This window comes from Ovis aries, chromosome 16 (genome assembly GCF_016772045.2).
Source record: "Ovis aries strain OAR_USU_Benz2616 breed Rambouillet chromosome 16, ARS-UI_Ramb_v3.0, whole genome shotgun sequence".
In the NCBI taxonomy this organism is placed as follows: domain Eukaryota; kingdom Metazoa; phylum Chordata; class Mammalia; order Artiodactyla; family Bovidae; genus Ovis; species Ovis aries.
In genome coordinates, this window is record NC_056069.1 from 4,730,497 (window position 1) to 4,741,320 (window position 10,824).

Genomic DNA, 10,824 nt, shown 5'->3' on the forward strand with positions numbered 1-10,824 from the left:
TTGGACACTGCATGTCAGGGCATCCCAGGAGCAGAGAGTTCCCGGAGCAGACCCCAAGAGCCAGGAAGGGGCCTGGGTTCCAGCTCTCGAGCCAGCTGGCCCTTGGAGACCGGGCTCGGGGCTCCACTGGGTCATGGTCCTGGGGCCAAGTCATCCTGGTGACCTCCCTCTGACACAGTCACCTGGCCCTGCCTCTGGTCATTTCAGGGAAAACTCCAGACAGGGCTGCAGAGAGGCCAGAAGGGCTGTATTATCTAATGAGACCTTCACACAGCCCGGGGCCACACAGAGCTCCAAGGGCTCCAGCAGGAGCCCCCCAGCTGCTGCTGAGTGCGCTGAGGCCAGGCTCAGGGTCCCTGGGTGCTGGTCCTAAGCCATTCAGGTCTGTGATTTCAGGACCCACAGCACCTTGCGGCCCACAAAGGCTGGCTGAGGTCCTTCCCCCACTCACACTGTCCCAGGAACTCTGCCTGGTGGTCTCTCCACTGCTAGACAGAGAGCAAGGGCCCTGGTAATGTGACCCCCAGGCCAGCCCCAGGAGTGCCAAGGCCCATCACCTGTTGCCCCACCTACAAGAACAGGAAATGACGTCACTGAGTCACCTGCTCCAGGCCAGCTGCTTAGAGAAAGGAAAGCGTCCCCTGCCTTCCGGGTGACAGTGTTCTCATTTTCCTCATTTACAGTCAAGAAAACTGGGGCTGAGAGTCATTTGGGCACATGACCTGTGTCCCCACAAACGGGGTGAAGCTTGTGCTCAAGACCGCTATCCTGAAGGGCAGGCCCTACAGTACTCTCAGAGCACCTGGATGCAGCAGGGGCAGAGGGCCTCCCTGCAGCCTCCCCCCAGTGCTCAGCCTCAGGCATCCACCAGGAAGGCCAGGAGAAGGCGCTGGATGCGGGCGGATCGCAGCTGGCCTCGGCCTTGCAGACCTTGTGTGTGGGCTGAGCCAGGCCGGACCGGAGGAAGGGCCCCTGGAGAGCCAGCCTCCGGGCCAGGAGTCAGGCGGACCTCTGGCTCTCAGGCCAGGACAAGGGCGTCCCTTCCCGCCTCCTTCTTTCTTAGAAGTCCTCTCAGTGCTGCGCTTCCTGAAGTTTCTGCTGTGGTGCCAGCAGCCTGCCTAAGCCCTCATCCCCCGGGCCTCCTTTCCAGAACCCAGAGGGGAGGGATCACAAGAGGCTGGTGCCATGGGTTCAGGGGAAGAGAACACGCATCCAGGGCCCTCCAGGGTTCTGTCTCAGCTTCACCTATTGGACGGTGTGAGGCCAGAGACTTGGCCCCTCAGAGCCTTGGCTTCTTCAGCTGGCAGTGGAGTTGACAGTGACGGCAGCTCTGCAGGGCCTGCTTGCAGACCGAATGAGGACAGGCTTTGACAGGGGACCGAGCACCTTCCTTGAGCCACTTATTGTCGTAACTGCTGGGCATGGATGAGCATTTCCTAATGACTTTTTCCCAATAGCCAGATGGAGTAGAAATGAATATTTTCCCCATTTGATAGCCATGGCAAGAGACGCAGGGAGAGAAGGCAGCGGTCACGAGTAGAACAGTGCCCCTGGCAGCAACATAGATGGCCCCAGAGATTGTCATCCTGAGTGAAGTCAGACAGAGAAAGACAAATATGATATCACTTATGTGTAGAATCTAAAAAAATGTCACAAACAAACTTATAAAATAACAAGACTCACAGACTTCAAAAATAAACATGTGGTTAAAAGGGAAAGGTTGGGGGGGGGATAAATTAGGAGTTTGTGATTAACATACACACCCTACTGTATATAAGATAGACAACCAGCGAGGCCCTCCCACACAGCACAGGAACTCTCCTCATTATTCTGGAATAACCGATGCGGGAAAGAACTTGAAGAAGAATAGGTACACATACATGCTGTACATCTGAAACTAACACAACACTGTAAATCGACTATATTCCAATATAAAATAAAAATCAAATTAAAAAATTTTTGTTTAAAGGTTTGTGGTAGAGCTGGGAGGAGTTGAGCTGAGGGGCAGAGCCTTCACTTTGCCTCCCATGAGTAATAACACCACCTCACAGACTTCTCGTGGACTGTGACCCACACAAGGACAGACCTGGCACATTTACTGTATACCTGTCCCAGCACCTAGCAGGGCACATGTCACAGAGTAGGCACTCTGGATACAAGAAGGTTCTGGATGGACAGTGCCCATGTTCGGAGAGAAGGTAACCTGGGCTGTGGAATGAAACACCCCCCGTTTGCAAGCCCTGTCACTCCCAGCTCTGTGACTTCGCATACCGCTCAGAGCCTCAGCCTCTTCATGGAGAAGTGCAGTGATAATCACGATAGCACCATGAAGGAGTCACCATGCAGATTGGAGGCACATAGCAAGGCCCCTTTTACGAGGCTGAAGGGCTGCACGCGAGCTGACCGTGAGATCACAGCAGTGGAAACCCTGTGCGAGGGGTGACACAGGTGTGAGTCGTGGCACATCCGGGCTGTGTGCAGGCCACAGGCTCCGGGCCACAGGGCCTAGGCTTGAGTCCCCTCCACCGTGGACCAGCAGGGGGGCCCTTGAACCGGTTTCCTCACCTCTCTCTGCCTCAGCTTGCTGGGTAAGAGAGTACTCATCCCACGGAAGATCCGTGAGGTGCACGCACTTGGCCCGGGGCCCAGCATCACCAAGTCATGGCCACTACTATTGTCTAGAATAGTTGTCTCTGAGCCACACGCTTGCACACGTACCCCGATCCTGGACTGCTTCCAGAAGCAAGGCTGTCACCTTGAGTCACTGGGACAGAACTTTCTAGAAAGGCATCAGCATTTCCCTGCGCTACCGTTGATGCCCTCCAGTTCTTTCTGGCTCACTCCAGCCACCCTAAGGCCCTGCATTCCTGCCGTGGGCCATGACACAGCGAATCCTAGGGGGGAGACCAAGGCTCGTGAGTGTCTTCCCTCCAAATGGCCCCAGCCTATGGGGTGAAGTGGGGTCTTCTAAGAGCCCTGACTGGGGAAAGTGAGCTTGCGGTAACCTCGGGCTGGGTGTTCCTCCTGCATGGGCCTCCTCATCCTCTGTGGTAAAATAACAGATGATCTAAAATAGGACTGCAATCTCCCTCCGGTGTTGCTTTGACGGCTGATATGCTATTTTTTGTCTTCTCTGTTAATAGCTCGTCATTGCCACAATAGCTAGCACTGATTGAACACCTGGCACGTGCCAGAAACTAAACGCAGGGATGGAGATAACTATCAGTTATTGAATGCTGACATCCACCAGCCGTGACCAGTCTCCTGATTATCTCATTTGATCCCCACAGCAACCTGACCATCCCCACCACAAGGATGAGCAAGTAGGTTCCATGCAGTGAGATGGCCTCATTCACCCGGGATCTGAACCCAAGAGCCAGGCTCCTGATCATACTTGGTCATGCCCAAGTCCCTACAGCCCTAAGAGGTGAGAATTAGTATCTATTTCACTGATTTAAGAAAACCAAAAACCTGTGGCCCAGAAGGGAAGTGAGTCAGCCCCGTCACACTGTGTGAAATGATGGCCTCTGAGGATATCCTGCTTCTATCTTCTTTTATTCTGATCGACTCAGCTGAGGCTTTAAAGAAACACGCTTGGACTTTGTGACTCTTACTCCCGACTCAGAATTCCTGTCTTGTTACTCTGGGCCTGCAGCTGAGCCTCAGATAACCAAGGGCTCAGCCTTGGGCAGGAGGTCTGACCTCCAGATAAGCAGAGCCCTAGGGTGGAACAAAGACAGGAGTCACATGGGAAGCTCACATCACATCCACTTCCTGGTTCCTCATTGAAACTGGGGGGTGGGGGGGTGGTGGGAGGGGGAGCATTTATTCCACCAGGGCACATGCACCATGTTTCACGCTCATCATCTTCTTTTTGGTCCATGACAACTTTGTCAGCTCCATGAGACAATCCTCATTTCGTGGGAAATGGAGCTCATGTGATTTACCTAAGCAGGGAACCAGTGACCAGTGTCCTTGGCAAACTGTATCATCCAGGATACTTGAAAATTCCAGCAGGTCGTAGAGGGTGGGTTGTTTTTCACTTTGAGGGAGAGAGTCTAGAGGTGGAGGCTGCAGGCCCTGCCTCCAGCCAGGCAGGAAAGAGGCTGTGAGGAAGGGCAAGGCTGCACCTACAAGCTCCTTCCCGAGATGGAATCCCTTTCAGGGGCTGCCCTGGAACCAATGGCAGCTTAGTTCCTCTTGTCAGTCCTCCTTTTTTATACTCACCTTATCCCCTCCAAAAGTCAAGAAAAGAGGAATTGGCTGTTTGATTTCTGAAGGCCCAGGCTAAGTGAAAATAGGAGCAGTCCTGAGCGGTGTGTGTGTGACTCACCCTCCGACCAAAGGACCAGGCTGTCCAGAGCGGAGGGGACCTTCTTAGGACCTGGGCTTTTGTTCCCTTCGGGACCTGAATGAATCACAGCTCCCATCAAGCCACACTGGCCAGTCCCAAACTTTCCCACGTAGAATCGAAAATGAGTCCCAAGCACCACAAATGAGTCAGGGGGGCCCCATCAAGCGCGCAAAGGCAAAGGCTATGCTCTTCCTTACTCTTCACCTTCAACTTGGCCCCTGAAAGAAGCCAGACAGGACATGGTGCTCTTTGGGGGCAAAGTGGAAACTGCAACCAGAAAAAGGTCAGCCACAAGGCCTCTATGGAGACCAGCTGGCAAGGTGGTGACCCCCCGCTCTGGGGTGGCTGTTTGGACACCACGCAAGCTTGCTCACTTGTTCACTGACTTGGGCAGGTCAGGAGCATTGGTGGGGTGGCCAGCAGCCTCCAGGCTTTCTGCAGACTCTTGCTCCTGCAGACCCTTGCTTCTGTAGACCGTGCCGAGCGTGATGCTCCTGTGAGGATGTGGAAACCAAGGCACTGGCCAGGGTCGCCCAACCAGGAGTTGGTTCCAGAGCAGTCTGACTCTGGTGCCTTGCTTCTTCTGATCCTGTGTCTACAGAAACCCAGTCTCCTTCAGTGGGCAAAGAATGCCCACTTCATAGGTCACTAGATGAGCTGGGCCAGGAGAGTCTAGAAAGCCTGAGGCCTTTCTCCACCCAGCAGCCAGGTTATTTTGGAGGAGGAGCCTGCCCAAAGAGCAGCAAAACCCCAGGCCTGTCCCCTGGGGCCTCAGCATTCCAGAGGCCAGATGTGCGGGCCTGAGGCGATTCAGCAGGTCGTGGCCCGCTCCAGGCTGCGCTCCGCTGGCTTGTGACCCGTGTTCCTCCACGCTCCCCTCCTCCCTTTCCTCAGCATGAAGGAGATGGAGCTGCTGGCAGAGCCTCCTCAGCATCTGGCAGAACATTCTGGCCCACTGCTGAGCGCCTCTCACTCCCCAGCTGTCCCTGGGGATGGCCAGTGACTCATGTTTCCATTTTCAACACCGGGCCAGGGACCAGATCTTTCCATGACCACCAGGGCGGGACATATGGCGTTGGACCCAAGGACAGGAGCTGTGACATCAGACAGGCGTGAGTTCAAATCCTCCTTCTGGTGCTGGTATGTGATTTCAGGCAACTGACTTACCAACCTTCTGAGCCTGCTTCTCTGTTCATAAGTGGTGATCACAGCAAATGACTCTAATATCTTTATTGAAAAAATCTCTTCCCTTTTGCTTGCAGTTCTAAAAAATAAACCTTCCATTCTATCAGTTTTCTTTTTTATATACTTGCCATTCATAAGCCAAGGAGAGAAGAAATTGATATTTGATTTCTTAAAATGGAACAGTAATATTTATCTACCATTTACTATGTGCGAGGGATCTATTATAAGATGCTATCACCAACCCCATTTTATAGATGAGGCAACTATCTCCCTACTTTACCCAGGAAGGTTTACTTTACCCAGGAAGGTAAAGTAACTTGCTTAAGCTCACACAGCCAGTAAGTGGCAAAGCTGAGATGCACACCCAGGCTGTCAGGCTGCAGAATCTTGGCTCTTAATCAGTACGCTGAGAAAAGTAAAGACGAAGCACAGAGCGAGTGGCATGGTGCTGGGCACATTGTGGATTCTGAATGCTCGCTGGCAGTGTTATCACCACTATTGTTTTTGCTTTGCTGTCAGCATGTCTGAGTCTCATTCTTTTTATTTTTTGGCCATGCCAGGTGGCGTATGGGATCCTAGTTCCCTGACCAGGGGTGCAACCTGTAGCCCCTTTGTTGGAAGCGCAGAGTTTTAACCAGTGGACTTCCAGGGAAGTCCTTGAGTCTCGTTCTTGACCATGAAAAGAAGTGAGCGAGAGCTCCTTGCCCTTCCAGCCAAATCTAAGAAGCTCAAAGACAGTCATTGGCTCACCCAAATGTGTAGGTCCCTGAGCAGGCCAAGTCAGCATTCCTGCTGGGTGGCCTCGAGCAACTGACTTCCTGTCTCTGGGCCCCAGTCTCCTTATCTGTCAAGTGGAGTTGCTCTGTTCTAACTTACCTTTGGGTTGGGAACAGGTGAGAGAGCACTAGGCGTGCACTGTGTGCCCTGTTGAATATTGGCAGGCTGTCAGCAGACCCTCCAGCCCAGCAGCCCGTGGTAGCCACTGGGGTCCGTTGCTTCCCAGGAAGAATGCTCCTGTCAAAAGACGAGGCTCGCAATTTGGCCCCCAAACCTCCAAATCAAATGACCAGTGAAATGCTGGTAACAGAAGACCCACCTGAGTCCAGGCATCCCTGGGAGGTACTGAAAGACGTGATAATCAGGAAAAGATGAGCAAAAGAACGCAGGGCTGGCAACGTTGATAACAGAGCACGATTTGAAGAAAAAACATTCGGTTGGATGGTAAGGGGAGCCTTAACTCTCTTTGCCTCCATGTGCTATCCTCAACTGGCTTTTTTAATTGATTTTTTTGGTTGCACCAGGTCTTGGTGGCGGCACACAGGATCTTTGATCTTCATTGCCTCATGTGGGATCTAGTTCCCTGACCAGGGATCAAGCCTGGACCCCCTGCACTGGGAATGCAGAGTCTTAGCCTCGGGACCATGAGGGAAGTCCCATGGCTTCTTATTTTTAATGTCCTTCCCAGACCTTTCCACCTCTTTCCAGGTCTTCATTATTGCTTCCTGGTCCAAAACCTGTCTTCATATTACTTGAAGCATGGAGCCAGTCTCCTCCAGGTCTCCACACTGCTGCTCACATTCACTTCTTGGAGGCTGTTGTCTTGTTGAGATCTTTCCTGCCTGGTTCCTCTTTGACCAGAAAGAGACACTGCCCGTCTGTCCCCCTGTTTCCAAGGCCCCACCCCTGCCTGCCCTCAAGATAGTAGGGAGTTTGCATCGCAGAGGAGTGGAGGGGGAGTGGGCATCCAGAAGACCTCCACCTGGTGAGTTGCTCACAGAGCCAACTTCAGCACTAGTCTATGAGTGACGCGGGGCCTGGCTAAGAGTAGACATCCATTAAGGACGGGTAGAGTGAGCTTAAATTGAACCCTTAGTCTGTTAAATGTTAGTTCAACCCAAAAAAGTGATGAGGAGGAGGTCTTGTCTGGCAGCATGGGTCCTGAGCTACAGAGAGAATTTTTCAAAATTCTGATTGAAATTTTTCAACTGGAAAATATGTCCACTGGAATCTTCCAAGCCCATGCCTTTCTCTTACTTCCTTCAGTCAATATGTATTAATTGTTTTTGCTACCAGGCTCTTGATGTTGTAAACATGCAAAGATTGTGTAAAGATTGGAGCAGCTAACTCTATAGAAGGGATAGGAAGTCTCTTAGCCATTGGTCAACATCTATGGAACATCAGCTATTTATTGCAGATATTTGTTGCGTACAATGCAATAGGGAACAAGGGCTTCACAGAGCTTACCGTCTGGGGAGTGGGGAGAGAGTGGTGACAGATATCGCAGTAAGAGGCAGGCACCCACACACACTAGTTACATTTCAAGACACTTCCTCTACAGTTGTGCTGGGCTTAACATCCTGGCTTCTTTACTAATTTCATGTGACCTGGAGCAGGAGGCTTAGTAAGCTCCCTGAGGTTCAATTTCACTACATTTAGATGGAAATGATAATTACTTTCTTTCTAGAGTCACCATGAGAATGATAAGAAACAATTCAAATAGCTGGCATATCATTTTTTTATATTTAGGACAAGGATGATGACAATATAATAAATGCCAGATGAATGGTTCAGAAAGAGAGGGAGAGGAGTATCTCTTCCTGGAGAGGGATGGCATAGATGAAGAGGGTTTTCACGAGAAGGGGGTGATTGGTGCTGAGTCTTAAAGGAGGGGTTGGATTTCTATACAAGGAAGTGGCCAAGAATGAATCAGTTCAAAAGAAGAAAAATGAATGATTCAGAAGGTCATTAAAATAAAACAACTAAAGAATCTAAACCAAATGACTAGGTTCCTTAAAAATAGGACATTGCGCTGCCAAGTTAAGAGAGTGTTAGTCAGGCGGGGGAGGAGGTTACTGGGAAATTTCACCCAGTTCAGCATTATTGAGAAGCTGCGGGTTCTTGGAGCCCTCAGCGAGTGTTGCACAATCTTGTGGGGTCAGGGGTACCCAAACTGTGGGCCAGAGACAGAGAGGGAAGTGTTTAGGACAGGACTGGTGTCAGAAAAAAATAAGAAGCTACTGGTAAAGAGGAGCTGTCTCAATTCACAGACACTGAGAACAGACTTGTGGTTGCCAGGGGACTGCAAGGAGATCCAACCAGTCCACCCTAAAGGAGATCAGTCCTGGGTGTTCACTGGAAGGATCGATGTTGAAGCTGAAACTCCAATACTTTGGCCACCTGATACGAAGAACTGACTCATTTGAAAAGACCCTGATGCTGGGAAAGATTGAAGGCGGGAGGAGAAGGGGATGACAGAGGATGAGACGGTTGGATGGCATCACCGACTCGATGGACATGAGTTTGAGTAAACTCTGGGAGTTGGTGATGGACAGGGAGGCCTGGTGTGCTGCAGTCCATGGGGTCGCAAAGAGTTGGACACGACGGAGCGACTGAACTGCACTGAACTGAAGTGAAGTGTTAGGGGAGGCAGAGGGATGGACTGGGAGCTGGGGATTGGCAGAAGCAAACCATCTCATATAGAATGGATGGATAACAAAGTCCTACTGTATAGCACAGAGAACACTCATTAATGTCCTGGGATAAACCAGAATGGAAAAGAATAGGAAAAATAATGTATATGTGTGTATACCTGAGTCACTTTGCTGCAGCAGAAATTAACACAATGCCGTAAATCAACTGTAATTCAGTGTTTTTTGCTTTTTGTTTTGATAAAGGAACTGTCTCAAGGGAAAGCGGCTAAACGTATTGGAGGAATCTGGGTGGGTACACAGGCCAGCAAAAGTCTGTTCTGGGAAACTAAGGCAGGGACGATGCATACTCAGGGGTCTGGGTCTGATCCACAGGAGTGGATTCCTTCTCCACCAGAGTCCTGCAGTCCCTCCTCACTTTCCCCCACCCTCTCATACGTGAGGACCTCCCAAACTTCTCCGTCCAGCTGGTGGAGCTAGGCAGGCAGACGGGCTCAAATCCCAGCCCTGCCATTTGCCAGCTGTGTGATCACTTCACCCCTTGTCCCCTCAGTTTTTTGTCTATACAAAGGAGATTGTAATACTCATGTCACTGGATTACAGTGGAGAGTTAATGAAACACATCCCTGGCACCTTTAGGTGCTCAGAAAATGTGAGTTCCAGCGCTTTCTCCCATTCTCTTCCTACTTCTGACTTCCTCTTTCCCTATCTATTCTGATGATTTCTTGCTAGAGGTAACCAAGCAGTCTACAGCAAAATAATTCAACGCTTCCTATCTGGTACCCTGAAGTAAGATCATAGTTTCATTTATGTCATTCAACTTACATTTATAAATACCTAGGAAATGGCAACCCACTCCAGTGTTCTTGCCTGGAGAATCCCAGGGATGGGGGAGCCTGGTGGGCTGCCGTCTATGGGGTCGCAGAGAGTCAGACACAACTGAAGTGACTTAGCAGCAGCAGCAGCAGCATCATATAATAAGCATTGTACTTGGAATAAAGACAAAGTGATGAGGGGCATACAAAGGATAGAGATGATGAGCCAAGGAATTGAAAAAGGAGGGACCAACATTTCCAGTGCCCCAGTTGGATGTGGAGGTGGACATGGAGGATAAGGAGGCGAAAGTGGCAGCCCGTAGCATCAGGGGAGCCAGACCGCAGGTGGAGAGAGACGCACACACCAAAATCATGACTGTGGAGACCCATGGGAGGCTGTGATTTTATTGTCTTGGGAAAGCTAAGAAAGCTTCCAGCAGGAAGAGACAGAGAGTGCTGGGTGCTGAAGAGTGAGTATTCACCAGGCAGATAAAACGAGGAAGCACCTTTCAAACTGAGGAACAGCCTGTGCCAAGGCCCAGATGCATCAAAGGACAGAATGTTTGGAGAACAGTTGGGTGTCTCTTTAGAGGAAATGAAATAAAATCTTTTCATTTAGTGTAGGACCTGGCACAGAGTAAGTGCTCCATTAAAGTTGGCCATTTGTATTGACAAATGGTCCATGAACTTGACCTTCAGAGGTTAGCTAAGACTCCAGCAGAGAGCCCAATCGCCTTCCAGGGTGGAGGCAGGCTCGGGGTCAGAGGAGGGAGGAAAGTAAGCTTCGGAGAGGGGCCGTGGTGAGAGACACTTCCTGCTTCAGGGGGCCTGTGCTTGTCCCTCCCCCCGGGGCTGCATGTTCTGTTCCCTCCCCCAAAGAGATCCTCCAGATCAGCCTGCTGACCGGGAAGGCAGACCACGCTGGGTCCCAGTCATTGGCTTGCCCTGATGAGCCAGGCCCTGGGGATTCCTCGGCCCCTGGGAGCAGTTAGAAAAGTACCCGGTGAGTCACATGCCCCGGGCAATCACTGCGTAGTCAGAG